At 39.2% G+C, this 25,236-nt stretch overlaps 1 protein-coding gene and 1 long non-coding RNA gene across 2 annotated transcripts in view; one reads left to right on the top strand and one right to left on the bottom strand.

Moving 5' to 3' along the window:
* The window catches only part of reln (reelin), a 360,124-nt gene that overhangs the window by 297,737 nt on the left and 37,151 nt on the right, over positions 1 to 25,236 (bottom strand).
* LOC117515631 lies at positions 162 to 15,349 on the top strand. Its single transcript, XR_004562197.1, has 3 exons — positions 162 to 172; positions 548 to 551; positions 15,265 to 15,349. It is a non-coding gene; the product is annotated as an uncharacterized LOC117515631 (long non-coding RNA).

Genomic DNA, 25,236 nt, shown 5'->3' with positions numbered 1-25,236 from the left:
GGAGACAAAGTTAGACAGGTGAGATTGAGATGGATGGGCATGTACAGAGGAGGGACCCAGGTATTCACAGTGCTTCACTTTTTCCACATATTGTTATGTTACAGCCTTATTCCACAATGGAGTAAATTAATTTTTACCTCAAAATTGTAGTCACAACTCTCCATAAGGACATGTTTTTTTTTTAAGTTTTTGCAAATTTATTAAAAATAAAAAACTAACTCTATCACGTTGGATGAGGAGCTTCGGTGCACAGCCATTTTCAGATCTCTCCAGGGATGTTCAATCGGATTCAGGTCTTGGTCCTGGCCGTGCCACTAAAGGAGATTCACAGAGTTGTCCTGAAGCCACTCCTTTGATATCTTGGCTGTGTGCTTCGGGTCACTGTCCTGCTGAAAGATGAACCGTTGCCCCAGTCTGAGGTCAAGAACATTCTTGAGAAGGTTTTCATCCAAGATGTCTCTGTACATTGCTGCATTCATCTTTCCCTCAATCCTAACTAGTCTCTGACTAGAGGCCGCTGTCCTCATTGGGACCTTCAAAGCAGCAGAAATGTTTCTGCACCCTTCGACCGAGATTAGTGCTTCGAGACAATCCTGTCACGGAGGTCCACAGACAATTCCTTTGACTTCATGCTTGGTTTGTGCTCTGACATGCACTGTCAACAGTGGGACCTTTTATGTTGTCAGGTGTGTGTGTCTTTCCAAATCATATCCAGTCAACCGAATTTACCCCAGGTGCACTCCAATTAAGTTGCAGAAACATATCAAGGATGATCAGTTGAAACAGGAAGCACTTCATGGCAACGGTTTTGAATACTTATGTACATGTGTTTTCTTAGTTTTTATTTTTAATACATTTGCACCATCCAATTTTTTTTACATTGTCATTATGGAGTATTTATTTATTTATTTATTTATTTTTTTTTGCCAGCTTGCACTCGACCGAGACGGACGCACTTTTCTCTTCTCCCTCCCTCCTTATCTCTCCTGCTTCTGTGGCGTGTTGTCTGTGAGGCTGCAGCTTTACTCTTCTGGAAAATGACAAAAATGGATCTGTTAAAGTGGTCTCTGAACGCAATTGACACTATTTTTTCTACAAGACATTCGGGGGCGGAGGACCCGACCTGTCCTGCCGGGACGCATGTGATGGGTTACGTGATGGACTCGTGGAGGAGATGGCAGGTCATGTGCCTTTACATGCTTTCTGTGGAGGACGTCGAAGATGTGTACATATTCGGCTTGGTGGTGACCGGCTTTCTGATGTGTGGAGCGGGCACTCTGCTGGTTTACCGGAAAATCAAGAAAGTGGAAGCAGCTTTGATTGGTCCTTCCAGGCTGCCCTACATGATTGATTCGATTGGGAAGGCAGTGGCTGCGCAGTCGGCGGGGGTTGGAAAACATCTCGAGCAGGATTGCGGCCCTGGAAACCCGCTATGACCGTCTGTGAAGACCACATTCTACATTCAGATGCATTGAGAGCCACTCTGTTCTCAGAACTGTGGAATCGTTCAGGCGTCTGCTAATCTGGCTATTCATTTGGCTTCCCCAAATACAGCTGCACTTCAAGGTCGCTGTGATAAAACCTCCTCAGAAGATCAACACTTAACCCTCGCTCCCTGGTCTTCCCCCCTCCCCTCAGCTTCTCCAGCTCTGTTAGAACTGTTCAGGACTGCTCAGACTGTGCAGGGCTGCTCCCTCACCCTCCAGGATTGTCGGACAAGGCCATTGACGGCGCCAAACAGGCTGCTTCCGGAGTGTTCAGATAAACTGGTCCTTTCAAATCTCAGTTGTCGTCCTGTGTCCTTGTTTTTGTCTCTGTGATTATTGTTTTTCTGTGCTGATGGGGATTTTTTTTCCTCATTGCTGCTGTGTAATGCAGCAGCTATGAGGGTTTTTTTTTTTTCTCCTTTTTCTCCTTGCTTTCATATATATGTTTTATGTACCGGGCCGGCCTATGTGTTGTGTGTTGTGTGTGTGTTGTTTGTTATGGGTCGGTGTTGGTTTGCTCAGCCCCGCTGTTGACCAAGGCAGGGATGTACATCTGGAGCTGGTCCCCGGGCACCTAATGGCGACTTCTGCTCCTACTGGCAATTAGGATTGGGTTAAATGCAGTAGACACATTTCATTGTGCAGGGAACATGTTCATGTTCTATATTGTGCATATGACAATAAATTTCTTTGAATCTTTGAATTGTGTGTAGAATTTTGAGAAAAAAAAAAAGAATTTCAACCATTTTGGAATAAGGCTGTAACACAACAAAAGTTTGAAAAATTGAAGCACTGTGACTACTTTACGGACGTACTGTACAGGGAGAAGGATGCTGAAGATGTAGCCACCAGACGAGAGTAGAAGAGGGAGGTCAAAAGGGGAGGTTTATGGATGTGCTGAGGGAGGACATGCAGGTGGTTGGTGTGACAGAGGAAGTTACAGAGGACAGAGTGAGATGGAAACGTGACTTGCTGTGCTGTGGCGACGCCTAATGGGAGCGGCCGAAACAAGAAGATGAATTTAAAATGTAATAAGAAATAATTGTTTCCATCTGATTCAAACTTGAAAATGCAATGTTTACATTTGGGCTTTTACTAATTTTAGTCCTGTTCATTTTTGTTCAAAGTGTTTTCTCTTTGTCCATTTATACAACCCCTGGCAAAAATTATGTAATCACTTGTTTAATTCAGTTGTTTAATTTTGTAGAAAAAAAGCAGATCACAGACATGACACAAAACTAAAGTCATTTAAAATGGCGACTTTCTGGCTTTAAGAAACACTATAAGAAATCAAGAAAAAAAGATTGTGACAGTCAGTAACGGTTACTTTTTTAGACCAAGCAGAGGAAAAAAATATGGAATCACTCAATTCTGAGGAATAAATTATGGAATCACCCTGTAAATTTTCATCCCCCAAACTAACACCTGCATCAAATCAGATCTGCTCGTTGACATTGACCCTATGCCATGACATTGAACCTATGTGTCTTTTTGCAAGGAATGTTTTCACAGTTTTTGCTCTATGGCAAGATGCATTATCATCTTGAAAAATGATTTAATCATCCCCAAACATCCTTTCAATTGTCCAAAATATCAACATAAACTTGTGCATTTATTGATGATGTAATGACAGCCATCTCCCCAGTGCCTTTACCTGACATGCAGCCCCATATCATCAATGACTGTGGAAATGTTACATGTTCTCTTCAGGCAGTCATCTTTATAAATCTCATTGGAACGGCACCAAGCAAAAGTTCCAGCATCATCACCTTGCCCAATGCAGATTCGAGATTCATCACTGAATATGACTTTCATCCAGTCATCCACAGTCCACGATTGCTTTTCCTTAGCCCATTGTAACCTTGTTTTTTTTCTGTTTAGGTGTTAATGATGGCTTTCGTTTAGCTTTTCTGTATGTAAATCCCATTTCCTTTAGGCGGTTTCTTACAGTTCGGTCACAGGCGTTGACTCCAGTTTCCTCCCATTCGTTCCTCATTTGTTTTGTTGTGCATTTTTCGATTTTTGAGACTTATTGCTTTAAGTTTTCTGTCTTGACGCTTTGATGTCTTCCTTGGTCTACCAGTATGTTTGCCTTTAACAACCTTCCCATGTTGTTTGTATTTGGTCCAGAGTTTAGACACAGCTGACTGTGAACAACCAACATCTTTTGCAACATTGCGTGATGATTTACCCTCTTTTAAGAGTTTGATAATCCTCTCCTTTGTTTCAATTGACATCTCTCGTGTTGGAGCCATGATTCATGTCAGTCCACTTGGTGCAACAGCTCTCCAAGGTGTGATCACTCCTTTTTAGATGCAGACTAACGAGCAGATCTGATATGATGCAGGTGTTAGTTTTGGGGATGAAAATTTACAGGGTGATTCCATAATTTTTTCCTCAGAATTGAGTGATTCCATATTTTTTTCCTCTGCTTGGTCTAAAAAAGTAACCATTACTGACTGCCACAATCTTTTTTTTCTTGATTTCTTATAGTGTTTCTTAAAGCCAGAAAGTTGCCATTTGAAATGACTTTAGTTTTGTCATGTCTGTGATCTGCTTTTTTTCTACAAAATTAAACAACTGAATGAACATCCTCCGAGGCCAGTGATTCCATAATTTTTGCCAGGGGTTGTAGTTGTTATATATAATGCTATAATTCAAATTTGGAGTGTTTTGTTTGTTATATATTATATTTATGTTGTGACCCTTATATTGCTGCAACAGTTTAACTTGAAAGTAGTAAATGTGGTATTTTATGCAACATTATTTTATTTTGGGCCTGTAATCATATGTTTTTGAAGTGTTTTATATGTTTTACATTCTTAAACACTGGCCGGAAGTTCTAAATAAAAGGAGAAAAATAATTGTATGAATGACTACTATTCATTTTTGAGCATATAATTGAAATTGTAAAAAAAATAAAAATAATAATAATAATTAAAAAAAAAGCTACTTTCATACAGTCATTATATATAAACTATTAATTCATTGAATTTACAGAAAATGTACTATATCATGAGCCACGTCATTATCAGGATATGAGATTTTGGCCATATTGGCCATCTCTACTTAGTGATGTGTTTTGCGACTGAAATTTAACTGACATCCACTCAACAACATGGCAAAATCAAATATGACATTTTTTCCCCCAGTATATTAAACTAAATATACTCAGCACATCATGGTGTGACAGCTCAAAGACTTCTTTCTTTTACAAGGAATTGGCTTTGATAGCAAATCATCTCTCTGGGCTTTCAACATTATTCATCAGTTCATTCATCATACAGATGACTCTAAAACATACACTAAGCCCATCTAAGTAAAGTCTCTTCTCAGAGATATTAAATGGGGTTTGATGAGCTACTGTCCTATGATCTGGATGTTATTTTCAATAATCATCTTGAAAATAATCTTACAAAAAATGAAGACAGACATCATAATGATATATACATTTGAGAAGGAGACACTTTGACAAGAAATTAACCAAGAGATGAAGGTGAGCAAGGGTTATCTGCATGATACATACAGGCAGAAACAAATAAAAAAATGCATTGGCTTCACTGAATGCTCAGCATAAAGACAACATTATTCAGCATAAGGACCATAATTCGCTCTTGTTAAAAAAGATTATATTGTAAAAATGCTGAGGAACAGTGTGATTCTTCCCTCTGTCACTTGGTAACTGCCAGGACTGAAGAGTGAGCTGTCCTCATGATCAACACCATGTGTTCTGCAGACAGAGAAGTGGCTTCGCCCAACCGGCACTGACAAACACAGCATCTCCCATCACTGATCACAGCTTTAATGCACGCTGAAAACTATTAGGACTGAAGGTGTGAAACATGAGATGCGTGAAACAGAAAATAGGATGAAACAATCTTATCCAGGACATAGAGAAGATAGCTGCTACTTCATGTGGTTTCGTCTTCCCAGAAACCTGAGGAATGCAAGAGAAGCCGAGTCGGCCTCCAAACTTGAGGTAAAACCCAAACCACAACTCCATATACACACATAGTTCTGTTAAAATAAATATACTGTGAGAATTAAAAAAAAAAAACATTTAAAGTCTTCTTCAGTGAAACCAATTAAAACCTCACATTACAGCGCAAACATCGGTCTGTGCATAGAACGAGACAAATTCAATCACGTCTCCCACTTGCACAGAGGCCTCATAAGTGCATGTCGGAAAACTGACAGTTAACCACAGAGGCCAGCTGTGAAAGTGCAAACATCATCCAGACTTTGGACATGCACCAACACTGTTGCGTAACTCCCTGTCCACCTCACCTGCCGCACTGGGACCTGTCTTTATAGGAAACAGGAAGTGAGTCATGTGGGCCAAGTTGTCAGCCACAGTCTGTGAAACCTCTGTGTGTACTCAGAGTCAAACCCGCTCTGTCCCTCTCAGGGAAATCACGCCACTTAGCCATAGTGACCTCTATCTGTTTCCCACAGCTGGTCTGACCCAAGCCCTAAAACTGAACAATATATCCAGAAAGAATCTGCCAAAAGTTCAAAAGGCTCTGGACTGGACCCTGTGTAGAAACAGTGGCCTGCCCTACCAAACATGCTTCCAAATAATGAAAATAAAAGGGATTTAACATGAATAATGATTTAATTCCATCCATCCATTTTCTTCTGCTTCATCCGAGGTCGGGTCATGAGGGCAGCAGCTCAAGCAAAGCCGCCCATACCTTCCGAAATATCTTGTCCTTGTGGTGTATTCAATTGAATATAGGTTGAAGAAGATTTGCAAATCATTGTATTCTGTTTTTATTTACATTTCTCACAATGTCCAAACTTCATTGGAATTGGGGTTGTACTTTGAAGTGTATATATATATTGTATGTCCCATGTGTATTCGATTGACTTCTACTTACTGATGCTAACATGCTAATTTCAAATTCATGCTGCTCAAACACACACACACACACACACACACATATATATATATATATATATATATATATATATATATATATATATATATATATATATATATATATATATATATATATATATATGTTGTATCTTACTGTGGAACAATATCGACAGGTCACTGGCCCAATATAATTTGATTCACAGTGTCAATTTCAAGGTCAAACTATAGGCCAAAAGGTCATCACCCCAAAATTGATCCAAATGTTTGAAACAATGCAGATTTGAATTCCTGGTGTGTGTTCCCCCCCACCCCCTTCCAAAAATACCTTGTAGAGGAGTTCAGGCAATCTGAAATTTGGTTGCCATGCCATTTGCCATGGCATTTTCAAAAAACAACACTCCCAACTCAGACACCCATCATCCAGTTGACCTGAAATTAAAAATTTGAGGTTTGGGGATCAAAACCACATAATATATTCAGAATTTCATGAAAATCTGAGATGAGGTTTAGCCCAAGAGGTGATATGTTGTGGAATGAGCCAAATCCCAATATTTAATATTTGGATTTGTGAATATTACAAGAAAAACCCTTGCTGATTATTTTTAAATTCTATCCCTCGATTTCCAACACTGTCTTTTAAGGCTTGTTAAGGCTTATGAGAAAAAAGAGAATAACTAATTCAGTAACCAGGTGTACCTGCCCTCCTCTTACCCATCCACAGGGCCTGACACTTCAAACTGTGCTTTTTATCTGTATATCAAATTGGACTTTTGAACTATTTGAGCTTTGTGAAAAATGAAAAAGATGTTCCTCACTTTACGTTGGACAGCATCTCATCCAGTTTTTGTTACGCATGCAGTAACTGTCAAAACAATCAGGACAATGGATTATTTGTGGAAGTCAATCAAACCTCACATGGGCTATATTTGACAAGAGTGTATACCAGTGTTGTTATTATGATCTCCAAAAAAATGGAAATTCCACAAGATGAAGAACATCATCCCTCATTGAAATTGTACTGGGGATGTTAATGCCTGTGACTTACTTTGAACCATTTTTGTCCCCAAGTATGGGCAAAGGTTAGGTCCTACTGTCAAAACTGTAATTCCACATGAGAGGAAAAATCATGATATCAGAGATTAATGTTGTTTGCACAGACGTCTTTTTCAGAGATTTTAAGATGAGTGCCATGATACTGCAACATTGTGTCATTTATTTTAACAAGGTTATCAGATATGAAATGTAAAACACAGATATATTAATTCAGGCTCTCTATCTCTCCCTTATAAAAGGATACAATAAGTATCGAGATACCGTACATGGCCTATGATATGCTTCAGGAGTGATACTTTTGTTTATGGGATGATTTGACATTAATTTTCCATGATAAATTGCAATATGATAAAACTGGAATTGCATACTTTTAAACACATATTCCATGAAAAATCAGGACGTTCTTCAGGTTTTTGGTGTTGTGCTGCAACACAATGGTACTGCCTCTGTTTGCTTTTTCTTCACCACTGGGGGGGCAGCACCACATACGTTAGCAGAAAGTGCAGCATAGAAGAAGCTAACAAGAAGAAGCAAGTTGTTGTTAGCATAGCATTACTTTCCCATTCTGAACAGATGTGACAGTATTATACTGAACTGAATGTAAAGTTCAAACAGGTACATTTGTCCTTTATATTTTTGCCACTGTCAGACATGTGGATTTTCTTTTGAGCTTGCAAAGTTAAATTTTATTGTGTCCAGTCTCATGAGACCCTCGTGTCGGCCTTAATGAGAGTTTGAAGATGTGGAAGTAGCAGTGAATCAACCTTAACTTGACTGATTTTTAATGTTAAAATCGAGCCATCGATCTGTTCATAGTACATGCAGTGATTTAGCAGTCCATGAGTCAATGTAGTCATATCTATTACTTTAAAATTGATTTTCAATTCATATTGGGTAATTGTTACACCTCTAATATTAATTTCAATCAGCCATTTCTGAACAGAAAATTTCTCCCTCAGAAGTCCTAAAAATATAAACTGCTGTGCACAGATCTAAGGAAATAACACCAAAATTTTAATTTGTTTCTTAATCTACAAGTAGTTCTAAAGTTTGCCAAATGTTTGAGACTTCAAAGATGTCCTGAGAGATATTAGGGAAAGCAGCATACTGCTTTTCTCTCTTTTTGTCTCTGCTCCCTGCTCTATGTTTGCATAAAAATGACAGATTTTGGCCAACTAATTTAACAAATACTGACAGTAGTCGATGTCATATGTTCCTCCTTAGGTTTAACATAGGGCATGTAAGGTGACGGCAAGAGAAAAAGGAAAAGATGGATTTCTAATTACGAATTGATTGCAGTAATGAAAGACGAGATGGTCTCTACTCACAGTGGATCAATGGGGAGCATTTCCTTTGACATCCATTCTTAATCAGAGCAGCTCAACTTGATAAGAATGCACTCATTACTGTAATTAACACCATCATGTTCCAACACCCTGCCCTTTAGCATCCCTAACACGGGCATCCTGACACTGTGCTATTTTATTTGCACCTTGTTACTAGTTGCCATCATGGAATTTGTTTGACCAATTGTATCATGGAAAACAACCTGATACTATATGCTGGATATGAACTGAAGTATAAAGTTAAAAATACACGTATGCCTCAACATGTCCAGGGTCTGTTTAAAATGAGGGACTCCAGCTATAATTTGAGAGGATCATTATTATTTGAGAAATTAAAGATCCAAACTACTGTAAAAAGTCATTGTGTTTCCATTGAAGGTGTTAATATTTGGAATAATTGTCCTGATAATATTGAATTACTTGGTACCTAAGTTGGCTTTAAAAGGCTTTACAAAAATAAAATAATTACTCATTATAGTTTGAAGAATTAGGTTTACCAATTTTGTTGTGCTTGGGATTGTGCACTATTGCTGTTTGGTTGTGTTTTGAAATTTTGGTGCATTGACTAAGTTATATTCGTGCATATTTCTTTGGTATTGTTGTTATAAGTAAATATATTTATATATGTATACATTCTTTCTTTTTTATGATATAAGAGGAGGGTATTTATAAGCTTCGCTTCTGCCTTCATCCTTTCAGCCACACGGGTTCAGTTACATTGTTCTTTTTGTGAGTTTTTGTTATTCTCTTTGTTATTGTTCATCTCTGTGCTGAATTAACAGATTCATTAAAGAGTGGGCTTGAAAGTCAAATTGGTCCGTTGTAGATGTTACCTGTGTGGCAAAGCCTAATTTCGCAGAACTCATGGCAAGCCTATAGATGGGTAAAGGGGTCGAGTGTAACAAGCCTGAACATGTCCACCTATATCAAAGACAACAAGCTAGCTAATGCTAACAAGCCTTAAACAGAATTTGGGTGATTAAAAACATTGAATTTTGTGGTGGTGGTGGTTTTAATCCAGGTCTTAAAATCTACGACCAGCAAATAGCCTTGTATCCATGACACCATCAGTGTAGCTAACATTTTCAAACTATGGATGCCTGGTAATTCCAACATTGCTCACATACAAATCTAATAATAATATCTCCATATTAGCTGTTATCATATAAGTTTTACTAAAATGCTCAGAAAGGAGCTTCCAGTCTGTTTGTGGGACACCACTAACAGCCTTTTAATAGCTGGTGGTTGCCAGTTCCAGGTGCTTGTATGGACCACCGGTTGGCTGTTTTGTTTTTTGCATGTTTTTGCACATTTCTAAATTTAATTTGTCACCACCCCCAGGCAGCATACACATCCAAGTACTTATATTCCTGCAATTTTGGCTTCTTCTGGAGTTTGTCTTTGCTAATGAATATAATCTTCATGAGGGCCCATGAGTCACATGCTTCAGAGACTTTCTGCTGCATGGACGAAATGATCATAAAGCCATCACCACCAACATGTTTCCTGAAGAAATGCTCTGTAAGCACTCACACAACCATGGCGTCTCTGCTAATAACACAACCATGGTAACCATAAGAGGAAGAGTAGAATAGTGATAGACTTAAATTGGAGACATTTAAGTCTTCATGGAGATGTGGCTCAACTACAATGATGACACTGTTATGCTGCACATAGACAGTTTCGGCTCCCCCCTTAGACTTGACTAGGATAGTCAGGTAAATGATGAACAACATGGCAGTGGTGTGTGTGCCTGTATGGATCCTCCCATTGGTTTCCGCCAGTCGTAAGAGGAAAACTGTGCACCAGTGGCATCAAACTTCTCACTGTCTCACTTCACTATTTCTATCTCTCCAGGGAATTTCCTCAGCTCTTTTTCATCCTGGTTTATATCCACCCCAGACCCAACACGGCCAAAGCCACTGAGTACATAAACAGACTGGAGCTCATATCACCTGATTGTGCGAAATTCATCCCGGGTGATTTCAACCACTGTTCTCCTGATAAAACACTGAAAGGCTTTCATCAGTATACGTGTCACCCGCCAAGGGAAGAACCCTGATAAATGTTACAGCTCAGTCGCTGAAGCATACACGTCTGTTACGCTCTCCCCTCTCAGATGTGCTGATCACCACACCATCCTGCTCATACCTGCCTACACTCCGGTCATCACAAGTGCAAAGAAGGTTATTCAATCCATCAAGCAATGGACCAATGACAGCATCTCTATGCTATGGGGATGCGTTTAACCTACTGACTGGAATAACCTCCTAGCTCCCTCCTCCAGTATCAACGAGCATGTAGACAGTCTCCTCATACAGCTTCTTCTGTGTGGATAAAATAATCCCCTCCAAAACCATCACAATCTAAACCAACAATAAACCCTGGATTATAATGGAACTCAAGGTAATTCTCAATAAGAAGAGGACGTTCTTCACTGGCTCTCAATCAGCGGAGGAGGAGGTCAACAGAGAGGTAAAGGGAGCTATCAGGACACCCAAACTGAACTATCAAAATAAAGTGGAGGAAAAATTCACCCAAGGAAACTTTTGCTCATCTTGGCAAGGCTTGAAGAACATGGCTGCTGCAAATACTGCTTCCACCACCAACAAACACATCTCTCCTCTGTGACCTTAATTCCTTCTCTGCAGGATTCAGATTAGAGTCAAACAACTGTACCCATTTGGAAGCAACCAGGATCACACTCACACTTGGCAATTCTTTGGGTGATGTTTCATATGGAGGATGTGGTGAGATCCCTCAAGAGGACCAAATACATAGATCAGTTTACCCAACCAAACAATATCAGTGGTCAGGTCCTGAGGTACTGTATTGAGCAGCAGAGAGGCATGATTCAGCTCTTCTTCCAGAGCACCATGGGCAATGGGACAGTTCCTCAGCAATGGAAACAATCCACAATCATCTCCAAGAAAGGCACCACCAAGGTCTTCAACAACTTCAGGCCCATGGCACTCACTTTCCTCATCATGAAGGCCATGGAGAGAGCAATTAAAAATACATCATGAGGAGAGAGTAGCATGGTGGCTTAGTGGTTAGCACTGTTACCTCACAGTGAGACTGTCTCGGGATCGCTTTCCCTCCTGGTCCTTTCTGTGTGGAGTTTGCATATTCTCACTGTGTTTGCATGAGTTTCCTCTGGGTGTTCTGGGTTCCTCCTACTTCCAAAGCATTGCAAGTTTGGTGAATTGTTGACTCTAAATTGAATGTAGTTGTGTGTGAGTGTGAATGCATTTGTCTATATGTGGACCTGTGATGGACTGGCACCCTGTCCAGGGTGCACCCCGCCTCTTACCTAATGACTCCTGAGATAGGCTCCACCTCCACCCGGTAAACTTTCATTGGTTTAGAAAATGAATGAATAAATCATGAGGCCAACTGGCACCCACATAGACCTCCTTCAATTCGGGAGTTTGTGGAGTGGTGTAAAAGTGCACACTTGGAAGTGAACTGCGGCAAAATGGAGATGGTGGTGGCATTCTTCGATAACAGATAATCAGATAACTGAAAAGTTATCTTCGATAAAGATAAAACAATAAACCACCCAAAAATTTATCGTAAGTTACAGATAACCGATAACAGATAAATTCTAATATTATCTCTGGCACATTTACAACTACTAGTAAAACAAATTTAATAGCTTCTAATAATATTAAAAATAACAACAGACCCAAACAATAAGACCCCACTTTTTTCTTTCAACATTCGATCCCTGTTGGAAGCTCTTGTTTATTACAGCCCTCCCAACACAGAGGAACTCTGAGTGCAACCGTAAAACCAACCCTGTATCAATTACAAAATTCCGGTCATGTGGAGGTCTTGAAAAGTAAAGTCATATTGACTTATGGTTTTGATTTATAAATAACATTAATACCGATAGAATAACTCCATTAATGTCAATTCTGTCATTTGTACAAAGTTAAAATATAACATATATATTTTAATGTTGAATAATGCACTAATTCTGGGGTTTTGTAACAAAGAGACAGATCACAAAGGATTCTGGGTAAAGGTGCCTGCTAAACACTGATTGGTTCAGTCATTCATTATGTAAACCAACACGTTAATGTGACGTCTGTTGTGTGTTGGTGTGTAAATGTGTTTTTGTAAAATATTTCATTTTTTTTATTTGTAAAAACAGGCATTTTTACGGAGCTCTGGAAGTGTCATCGCAAATTTTTTTGCATGTTTTTTTTTGCATTCTTTTTTTGTCTTTTTTTTTTTGCATTCTCTCTTTACAACATTCATTTGATGTTGTAAAACATACTTTACACTGTGCGAGATGATTTTTCATGCAGGAATTTTTTGGATCAAGTTTCAGGTTAATCGTGCGTCCTGCATCGTGTAGTGTTCATGGAGTATCAAGCTGCGGTCAACATCTGACGACCACCTCCTGATCGCTGATCGTATGGTCGAATGAGAATCAAACCTGTTTGATATGTTATTGTGGTCGGCCGTCGTGAGGTTATCCTGCTGCTGAAAGCTACAAGCAGCATCCAACCGTTCGCACTGTACCTGTGCAAACACTGCAGAGCTGTCTTGTAATATTATTATTATTATTATTATTATTATTATTATTATTATTATTATTATTATTATTATTATTATTATTATTATGCAGTTGTTTTGTTTTTAAACTTCATTTGTAAAAAAAAAAAAAAAAAGCCATTTGCAAAGCAAAAATTTGATTTGACAATCATCTTTCTTTCTTTCTTTCTTTCTTTAATATTTATTTCATTCATTTAAAAGAAAAAAACAGAAAAAAAACAGAAATAAAGCATCACAATCACCAGAATGAAAAGGAGCAGAGAGAAGAACAAGTCATATCTGACATAACCGGGGTCAAAATAAATAGAACACTGCCATCTACTGGTCCCCAGACACTGCCATGAACACTACTGGCCAGTAGATGCTAGATGGCAGTGGAGGCTTTCAAAACAAACTCTAGAGAATCCCTGTCTGTTCACATTTAAAATGCGTGGAATTTAACAAACGCAATTAAAAAATCAACGTCTATAAACGCAGAGAATATATACAAGAGAGTTTTAGGAACTAGAGTTTAATGCTGTTGTCCTTGGAGCCTGAACAGAGTGTCTGAAATGCATTTGTCCTGTCGTGATGTACTGAGATTACATCATCCTACCCATAATGCACTGCGGGGCAGAGCATGTGCTCACAAAACCTTAAAAATTAACACATTACTTTAAAACTAAAACATATATCTGATATTTTTACTTTATACAACTTCAGACATGACAGTAATTTTAAATAATTTGTCTAAAATTAGTTTGGTTAAAATTTGAACCATAAGTTAAAGATGTATGCCTCTGGATGACTTGGGTCATATTGCCAGCATGTCAGTATGGTATTAAAGGCAATGTTTTTTTGTTTTTTTTTCTTTTTGGGGCTGTTTTTCCTTTGTTTGCAGAGGATTGAGTTGCTTTTTATATAAGCAGTTTTCTACTGTTTGCAAAGATTATAACTGTGTGTCTGGTACAAAACTTGTAACAGGTGGGTGCTGAACTAATTTTAAAAATGCTTGTCACTGTTCAGCTTTGTTTATTGGACAAAAATTCATCGGATGATGGTCTTTAAAATTATCTTAAAAGATAATCCGATAATGAAAATGTTATCTTCGATAATTATCTGTTATCGGATTATCAGAACTGTGCCCACCACTGTCAATAACCTTCTGAGGTTTGCCTCCAACACAAAGAAGAACATCCTCAGGAAGTGTCAATAGTGACAGTACCTCATAAAAAAGCTCAATGCCTTACACTTACACTCTACTATTCCTTCATTGAGGGCGTCATCATGTTGTCCATCACATGCTAGTTTGATTCCATCACCCTCCAGAACAGAAATCAGATGCAGAGTATGATTACTCACTCACTCATCTTCAACTCCTTATCCAGGATCAGGTCACGGGGGAATATGACTATACTGTGTTAAAATCAGGACTCTTTCCAAAATCTACAGACAGTGTACACATAGATTTGCAGGCTGCACTTAGATGTCAGATGTATAGACAGATTTCAGGGGCCTCGTGTACAAAGACTTACGTGGACTTTCTACTAAAAGTTGGCGTACGCCAAAACCCTGAATCTGGCATAAGCACAAATATATTCAGATGTATGAAAGTGTGCGTAGGCATGAATTCACGCACGCTCCATTTGTACATCCCACTGAACGTGGAATTGAGCGTGGCCACGCCCCATTTAAATATACAATTTCATGTAAATAGGCCCTTTGAGCAGGGATTCCACACAACGTCACATCAGACAACATGAACACAGGAAGGAAATTATAGTAGACATGCAGGGACAGTTTATTCAGTATGCTGTTCAACAGATTAATCTTGAATCTTGAAACTGGAAAAATGTTCTTGGGAACAATGGAGTGAGTTGCACTCTGGGCTGACCGCAGTTCTGTGCACAGCTCCAGTCACAGTGGCCTTGGTAACCGAAATTGGTTTCAGCACCAATTATCTTCATTTGAAAGTAAATCCTTGCATTCTCCAAATACAAGCTCACGTCCGACTGCACCATTTGCAAGGTCCTCTAACAACACCACTGTTAGCGCCATTTTACGCATCACTTGCACGTGCTTTTATATCCATCCATATAATTGCAAACATGTAGGTGTGTTAATTCATCAGTGTGTCTCTGATGGGCACATCACTCTGATGACTTCTTGTTTTCACACTATTAACGGCTCCCTCCATCACCTGTACATGTCGGAGAGCACAATAGCTGTAGAAACATGTGTACACCAGCCAAGATTTTTGCGTGATGCACCGCACATTTCCACACTCAAGTCACTTTTGATGCATCTGCACGTGGACGTGGAGACGGGCGTATGCCAGGATTTGTGCGTAAGGACGCTTTGTACATGAGGCCCCTGGACCCTCACACATTGTTTTCTTGTTCTAGTAGTGCTTTTGGAGGATGAAGCCTAAGTAGGACAGGCAGCATGGTGCATTAGTGGTTAGCACTGTTGCCTCACAGCAAGAAGGTCAAGGGTTCGATTCCTAACTGTGGCCTTTCTGTGTGGAGTTTGCATGTTCTCCTCATGTTTGCATGGGTTTTCTCCGGGTGCTCCAGTTTCCACCCACATTTAAAGACATGCAGGTTAGGTGAACTGGATACTTTATAAATGTCCAGGTCTCCCTCGCAAGAGATCTTGATCTCAGTGGGACTAACCTGGTTAAATAAAATAAAAATAATATTCCTTTGATTTAAATTTCTTCGATCAGTGGTTCTCCACCTGGTCCTCAAATACCACCTAACCTACACATTTTCCACCTTTTCCTGCTCTGCCACTGGCTGCACACCTGAATGAGGTTATCAGCTGGTGGCAGAGCAGGGAAGAGATGGAAAATGTGTACTTCAGGTGGTACCAATGATATAGACTACACTGCCAGTTTTAATGTTTTCCACCATGCTGTTAATGTTGCTTCCTTGTAAGTTCACTGACATTTGAAAAAAGAATGCAATAAACAAACACAACTGTGTTTTCAGAAGGAACGGTGATAAACACTGAGGTGTGATTAAGACCTTTTCTGGTTTCATGCTCTTGTTCCCAGTGGAAGTGAACACTGAGTGTCTGCTGGCAGAAACATGTTCCCAACTCACCATCAAATTTGGGAAACAAACAAAAAACAAAGGTCCATGACACAGAGAACAGTGCAATACCCTTTCCATTTAAAAAACACAGTCAGTCTCCTGTGTGTAGAGAGGGGCAGCAAAGTGATGTCTCACTTATTTTTCAGTCTCAGCTTCTCTCATTCAGATTTTCACTTGCAAGTCACAATCACGCTGGCAAGAAAGAGATAATCAAACACCTGATCCAGTGAGGTGTAAGACATGTTTTCCCACTGGGCACATCCCAGAAAACACCAACATTTTTAGTATCAAACAACGATATCACTTTTTAAAACCATTATTCAACAAAGGGAGATGCTTGTTTCCGAGCACACACCATTCACACTTGCAGGTTCATATTCACACTGTAAAGCTGCATACAGCAACCACAGAGTCTGATCTCTTGGCTGCTCAGTAGCTCCAGTGAAGCAGGTAGGAATCAGACCTGCAACCTCTGTGTTCACAAGTCCACTTCTGCCACTGGTAGGCAGTGATGCCGGTAACGCGTTACTTACTCTAATCTGACCACTTTTTTTTGTAACGAGTAATCTAACGCGTTAATCTTTCCAAATCAGTAATCAGATTAAAGTTACTTCTCCAAGTCACTGTGCGTTACTATTATTTTTCATTGTGGGTCGATAGCAGCATTAAACTTGGTCTGTGGGCAGGAGGTCGGGGTTCGACTGAACTGCCCACTTTCAGTGAGCTGTGAGCTTTTAATCCACGGTTTTTTGCAGCTGCTCGACTCGTCCTCACCTCTTAAAGCGCGGTGATCAGCACACCTGCACTGAGCTTTACAAAGACATTTTTATACTTTTCCCCTCCTTTATTTAGAATTCTGAGCTGAGCCGCTCTGTATCTGGTCATTAAAAGCAGCTGATCCTCCGCGACGCGTCAACAACTAACACTATTTTCCACTCAAATGCACCTAAACTCTCTTTCTGAGGACCACATGGTGTGAAAATGCAATAAAACTTTCTTACCTGTAAATCTGGTCATGTTTTCTGCATAAATAAATGTTATCCATTCTTTGTGCGCAAACGCCAAAGCAGGGGCGAATCCAGATGGAATGGGGGCGTGGGGCAAGGATGTGCCCCCCTCACAACACCCCTAGATTAAAGGTCCAGTTTTTAAGACGTTTTTTACAACTACTAATATTGCTTAAAATAATAATAATTTCGACAAGTAAAATGTTTAGAGAGAATTTAAATGTTAGAAAAATGTTAGAATTTAATAGTTACATTTATAAACAATGCAGGTTCGAAATTGCAAGTTTTACTGTTACAGTGCTGTCAACAGTTAAATATGAGGTCAAGAGAGAGGTCTTTATTTTACTTTTCATAAAACAAGTATTTATTTTCATTGAAGTCAAGAAAGGGTGACTATAAAGTGAGTTTTGGCAAAACAGGTATCATTGTCATGTTGACGTGGGTTGTTGTCGACAGCTGGGAAAAGTAACTAAAAAAGTAACTAGTAATCTAACTTAGTTACTTTTACAATTGAGTAATCAGTAAAGTAACTAAGTTACTTTTTCAAGGAGTAATCAGTAATCAGTAATTGGATTACTTTTTCAAAGTAACTGTGGCAACACTGCTGGTAGGTTAATATCAACTCCATGTAAATGCTTTGTCAGCTGTAAGGAATGATTCAGAGGTTTTAGGGTTTTTTTTTGTATGATCTCTGGCTGAACTGCACAAATTGGATCATATGCAGGAGTCATAGGATTGTTTGTAAATGGTGCGTAAAAGAGAATATCCTGCATTTGCCAATTTTCTTGTGTTTTCAGTTTTTATTGTTTCAATAAAATAGAATTATTTATTTATATTTCAATCACTCACTCACTCACTCACTCATCTTTAACTGTTTACTCCAATTAAGGGTCACGGAGGGGCTGGGGCCTATCCCATCAGTCATAGAGCACAAGGCAGCGTACACCCTGGACAGGACGCCAGTCTGTCACAGAGCCACATATAGACAGACAAACACATTCAAACTCGCATGCACACCTACGGACAATTTAAAGTTTCCAGTCCACCTCACCTGCATGCCTTTGGATGTGGGAGGAAGTCGGAGTACCCAGAGGGAATCCACGCAGACACGGGAAGAACATACCAACATACCAACTCCACACAGAAGGGCGATGTGGGGGGATCAATCCCAAGATCTTCTTGCTGTGTGACAACAGTGCTAACCACTAAGCCACTGTGCTGCCCTACTATTTAAATCAACCATTAGAATTGTAATATAATTAGAATTGTACTACAATCCAAACTGTTGAATTAAACAGGATAAGGTCAGCATAATTATTATGACATGTAATTCATACAGGCTTTTCAAACGAAAACATTTCAAAGTAAAAAAAAAAAAAAAAATCAGTAACTTAGTGAAAACTTATGAATATATTGCCTAATTACACCATCAATTTAAAATAGGATATTCCTACCCTTGCAAACTTTTGATACTTAATTGATTACATTTTTGGTGCAAAAATAAATAAATGAATAAATAAACATTTGGATACACAATCATGGCCTAAAATCAGGTGTAATCAATGGTAAAATTAGTATTGTAGAACATTGTGAACAATAAGAAAAAGTTTTAAACAATTTTTAAAATTTGAGACACTGGGATAAATCTTGATTTAAAAAAGTGAATAATCAAATTTAATTGGTGCAAATCAGAGGTAAACTTTTGTAAAAGTAGGTGAAAGTGCAAGCGCAAGTAGAATATACAGTAATCAAGACCTACCATTCACTGAGCAGAAGCTTCCTTCTAATCTCTGTTCTCCAGCTAAATTAAACCCATAAAAACTATGCTGTGCTCTTCAACAGAAGACAGTTTTGAGATTTTCACAGACATTTTATCTTTTTGGAAAAACACTGTAGTACCATTTTGCTCTTGCATAAATCAATTATGATATGGAAATTGCATGTACTCGAGTGCATTCAGCATTCAGCAATAATCGGTTACACTTGCGTAAACATAAGTGGATATAACATAGTAGCTCATAATAAGAACTGCAATCACATATGAATGTTGGCTATGATTGTAAACCATCACAAAGACCACTCTCGGCACCCTGTAAAGGTGCCTTGACACTTGCTCTTATTTTGTTTCTACACTCCCGCGCACTTCTTCGTGACAATGCCACTCATTGTATTACCAGCTGGATGCCGCGCTTTGTGCCGCTGGATGCTGTGTATATAAAATAATTATTTTGTAGCAGATGAATCATCTTCTCTCAGAGTTGGCTGTTGACAACACCTTGAATCGCTTCTGTAATCACAGAGGACCATTTCAGCAGCAGTTTTTTCTTCTCTCTCTCTCTCTCTCTCTCTCTCTCCCTCTCTCTCTCTCTCTCTCATGCACTTCATGATGTGGAGAACGCATTTGGAATAGTTGAAAAGGTAATGATTTGTAATATTTATATTGTAATGGCTTGGTCAAACAGTTGCATGTTCATGCCTCCTTATGAGTACCTGTAAAATTATGTTTATGATAGATTTAACATCTCTTTATAATCGATCAGATGAGGTGCGCTGTGATGCGGTGCACTGATGCAATCACTCGCACTCACACACAGTATTTTTTTTAATCATTTGCCCAATGTTCATGTGAAGTTCACATAATTAATGCATGATAGGCGTGATGACATACGGCAGTCAGATACTGTGGAGACTTAAATCACGTTTAAAGACTCATTTGTTTTCCTTGTTTTATCATTTAGTGTTATGATGTGTTTTTATTCTTGTATTCTTTTATGGTTTTGTCTTTTTATTGTGTTTTTAAATTTGTAATTCAGTTTTTTCTGTTTTTATTATGTTGTGTGAAGCGCCTTGAGATGGTTTCATTGTGAATTGGTGCTATATAAATTAATAAATTTGATTTGATTTTGATTTGATGGAGATTTTGAACATTTTTTAATTTTCTTTGCACACTTGCATGAAGCCGCGCACAGTTTACAATGGTTTACAACAGTTTGCAATGGGTTTACTCTCCTGCACAGCAGACTGTGTGCAAGTGCGTGGATCAAATTCGTGCAAGTGTCAAGGCACCTTATGGGGTGACACCAGTGGGGAGCTATTAAAACACTTATGGCATATAATATTCCATTGATCTCCAACACTTGATGCGGAGAGATGTTTTTTAATGAAATTCATATTCATGTCAAACAGTTACTTCTTTTATTCAGAGGGAGACAACAGCATTAAAAGAATTTGTTTTTTTCCATATACTGGCTTGAGCAAACCATTCCACTTATTTACACTCTTAATTACAGACTTTCTTAAGTGTTAAGTGTTCCTCTAATAGCAGAGTGTAAATCTCAGATTACTAAAGTTTGTCTCCAAAAAAAATAAAATAAAATAAAAGTCATATTAAGTGTTGAGAATATCAGTGTTTTGACTGGATATGTCTGACAGTTACTTGGAATTAGGGCCATACTAAAATACGAAATGGACAAAATGGAGCGAAATGGATACTGATTATCACGAAATGGGGGTAAAATGTAACAAAATGGAGCAGACTGAACCAGACTGACTCCAAATAATTACTTTTATTTAATTGTTTAGCTTTGTTTTTGTGAGATGCGCTCAGTACATGTAGTAGGGGCAGGTGCACTATCTGGCATTCAAGAGATGAAACTTCAGTCAATGGGTCAGTCTGCTCCATTTCACTACGTTTAACCCCTGTTTTGTTATTATCAGTCGCATTTCGCTTAAAACAATTAAATAAAAGTAATTCATTGAATCATATTTAATCATATTTGGAGTCAGTCTGGGTCAGTCTGCTCCATTTCATTACATTTTACCCCCGTTTCACTATTATCAGTCCCCATTTCGCTTAAAAATAATTAAATAAAAGTAATTCAGTGAATCATATTTAATCATATTTGGAGTCAGTCTGGGTCAGTCTGCTCCATTTCGTTACTTTTTACCCCCATTTCGCTCCATTTTGTATTTTAGTATAGCGCTGGAATTACAAGTGTTTTCTGAATCTGACATGGGACACTTGTAGAAGCCCATTGTACAGAAATAGGTGAGAGACATTTTTGAAAATGAGGCCCAATAATGCATAAAAAGTTGATGGTAAAATATACATATAAAATACATCATTATCAATGTGCGTATGGTAATATTTATTTATTTTGTTCCACTTGGATAGACTTTTGTATTCCTACATGTACATTGGAGCTTACTGACAACAAACAAAGCTGTCGAGGTTTGAGATTGGACATGTACAATTCTGGAACAGAGTATAAGCAGAATGGAGCATTCATAGGCACCAAGTTAACACCAACCCCGTCTTCTATGTTGACACATTTAGGAGATATGTGTGATTTTGTGCATGTGCATGGGTGTGTAATCTGCTTTCGCCAGCCTGCGGTGCTTTCCTAGGCAGAGAGGGCCTGGCTTTTTGAAGCGACCTCTGTGGGGGGGTACACTGGGGCTAATCCGCCGGTGCCACGCGCCATGTGCCCGGCACCCAGCGCGATCCACTGTGCTGGCTCCTCTGTAGTAGGTCCACTGGAGCAATACGTGGCTCTCTGAATGCTATCAGTACAGACGACACGCTGCTTCCCCACCCCTACACCCACCCTCCACCCCCAAGCAGGGATTACAGCTTTCTCAATGAAGGCGCCAAGAGGAGGATCCAGAACAAGAGAAAGAGCAGAAGGAGGCGGTACGGAATCCTCCAACAAGGGCTCTATTCTCCAAAAGGAAGAGGCCATCGGCAAAGTTGACACACCGATCAACAGTGGCTGGGAAACCACCCCGTGAGAACAACACGAATGGCACAAAGTGTGGGGAGGAGGGAAAAAAATGTTTAAAAGAGATCCGTTACTTTTCAAAATTTGCCTTGGAGACACTTGGGCCTCCTGAAGGAGAATGAACACTACCTCCTTGTTACAAGGAAGCTCAGAATAGGAAATTAGCATGACTTTGCATACACAGAAACAGCTCCTAATATTAAACACAGGCCTGGAATTTCAGAGCCTTCTGAGAAAGAAGATAAAACGTAATTATCTTTACAAATTTTTTTGTAAGATGGCACCAAAGAGGGAGAGGAGAAGGACAACAACTGCAAAGTGCCAATAAATAAGACACCAATTGAAATTATATATATATATATATATATATATATATATATATATATATATATATATATATATATATATATATATATATAAACTGATATAAGCAGTACATAGTGATTAAAAACAGCAGTCTTCATCAAATGTATCATCAAGAGTCTTAGAAATTAGAGCATCCCGTGAGAAAGCCACCCAATACTTTGTGCTTCAGGCAGGGAAAAAAAAAACATGTTTCCATGTTTTGGATGTTTTCCAAGCTGCTGGAGAGGTGCAACACTTGGATCGTCTTGTTTGTGCTCTGTACAATTTAAATGTCAACACATGAGAAAGGGAGACAGGGGAAATGCTTTTCAGATGTAGGCAGGAGAGCAGCACAACCCAACATGCAAACACATACTCCAAATTTATCCTTGCCACTGAGGCACCTGCATGGTAGATCATGCTCAGAGAAATGTGCCACATGGCCAGAATGTTGTATTGTGCTTCCCCACGTAAGTGATAATCCTTGTCTGAGTTTCCCTAAGTAACCACTCATTTGTCACATCATCATTCCGCAGGTGCTGAGGAATAGTACCAAATAGTAGTAGTAGTACCAATAGCCCAGGAGCCAGTCATTAATATTGACCTGATTGGTACCACTGTAGGTGACCAAACAACACTTAGAATTCAGCCTCAGTGTACCATGGCCTACACAAAAATGTATGTTGTATGATGCACAGGGTTGTAGCTGGAGCCAGCTCGGGGTCAATGAAGAATTACACAGGTCAAAATGTAAAAATACAAAACTATATCACATTATTTGTCTGATCATAATGATTCCAAAAAGATATAATTTGGACTATCGGTGATGGAATGTTCTGGGGTTATGGGGTAAAAACAGCAAAAATGGTGACAAAGGTCAGGTTCAGGTTGTACAGGGGTCAAAAGTTAAAGTTACTCCAATTTCAGTAAAAAAAAAAAAAAAATTATGCAAATTATTGGTTGAAATAAAAGGATTAATAAATGGAATCGTTTTGACTGTGTTGAATGTATGGTCTCCAAAGTAAAGGTCAAACAAGGTCGACATCCATTGAATTCAATGACAAGTGGTACATGTTACCCTGTAACGTGATAACTAAGCATGACAGATGGTGCAAACTATTCCTTATTAGAACCTTATCAACACAAACAAATAATTTGCATAATTTTTTACTGAAATTAGAGCAACTTTAACTTTTGACCCCTGCACAAACTGAAGTTGACCTTTGTCACCATTTTTGCTGTTTTAACCGCATAACTCCAGAACATTCCATCATAGATGGTCTAAACTATACCTTTTTGAAATCGTTATGATCAGAGAAATAATGTGATATAGTTTTCAACATGATTGGAGCATTTTTAGATTTTAACTTCTGTGTAATTCTTCATTGACCCCAAGCTGGCTACAGCTACCACCCTGGGATGGTTATTATACAGTGAGGAAAATAAGTATTTAAACACCCTGCGATTTTGCAAGTTCTCCCACTTAGTAATCATGGAGGGGTCTGAAATTTTCATCTTAGGTGCATGTCCACTGTGAGAGACATAATCTAAAAAAAATCTGGAAATCACAATGTATGATTTTTAATAATTTATTTGTATGTTACTGCTGCAAATGTCAACACATGAGAAAGGGAGACAGGGGAAATGCTTTTCAGATGTAGGCAGGAGAGCAGCACAACCCAACACCTGTGAAAATCAATGTTAATATTTGGTACAGTAGCCTTTGTTTGCAATTACAGAGGTCAAACGTTTTCTGTAGTTTTTCACCAGGTTTGCACACACTGCAGCAGGGATTTTGGTCCACTCCTCCATACAGATCTTCTCCAAATCTTTCAGGTTTGGAGTTCAGCTCTCTCCAAAGATTTTCTATCGGGTTCAGGTCTGGAGACTGGCCAGGCCACTCCAGGACCTTGAAATGCTTCTTACGGAGCCCCTCCTTAGTTGCCCTGGCTGTGTGTTTGGGGTCATTGTCATGCTGGAAGACCCAGCCATGACCCATCTTCAATGCTCTTACTGAGGGAAGGAGGTTGTTTGCCAAAATCTCGCAATACATGACCCCATCCATCCTCCCTTCAATACGGTGCAGTCGTCCTGTCCCCTTTGCAGAAGAGCATCCCCAGAGTATGATGTTTCCACCACCATGCTTCATGGTTGGGATGGTTTTCTTGGGGTTCTTCTCATCCTCTAAACATGGTAAGTAGAGTTGATTACAAAAAGCTCTATTCTGGTCTCATCTGACCACATGACCTTCTCCCATGCCTCCTCTGGATAATCCAGATGGTCACTGGTGAACTTCAAATGGGCTTGGACATGTGCTGGCTTGAGCAGGGGGACCTTGCTGCCCCGCGGAATTTTAAACCACGACAGCATCATGTTTTACTAATGTAATCTTTGTGACTGTGGTCCCAGCTCTCTTCAGGTCATTGACCAGGTCGTCCTGTGTAGTTCTGAGCTTTCTCAGAATCATCCTTACCCCACAAAGTGAGATCTTGCATGGAATCCCAGACCGAGGGAGATTGACAGTCATCTTGTGTTTCTTCCACTTTCTAATAAATAATCATAACAGTTGTTGTCTTCTACCAAGCTGCTTGCCTGTTGTCCTGTAGTCCATCCCAGCCTTGTGCAGGTCTACAGTTTTGTCCCTGGTGTCCTTAGACAGGTCTTTGGTCTTGGCTATGTGGACAGGTTGGAA

This window comes from Thalassophryne amazonica, chromosome 8 (genome assembly GCF_902500255.1).
Source record: "Thalassophryne amazonica chromosome 8, fThaAma1.1, whole genome shotgun sequence".
In the NCBI taxonomy this organism is placed as follows: Eukaryota; Metazoa; Chordata; class Actinopteri; order Batrachoidiformes; family Batrachoididae; genus Thalassophryne; species Thalassophryne amazonica.
This window is presented reverse-complemented; position numbering and strand designations above follow the sequence as displayed.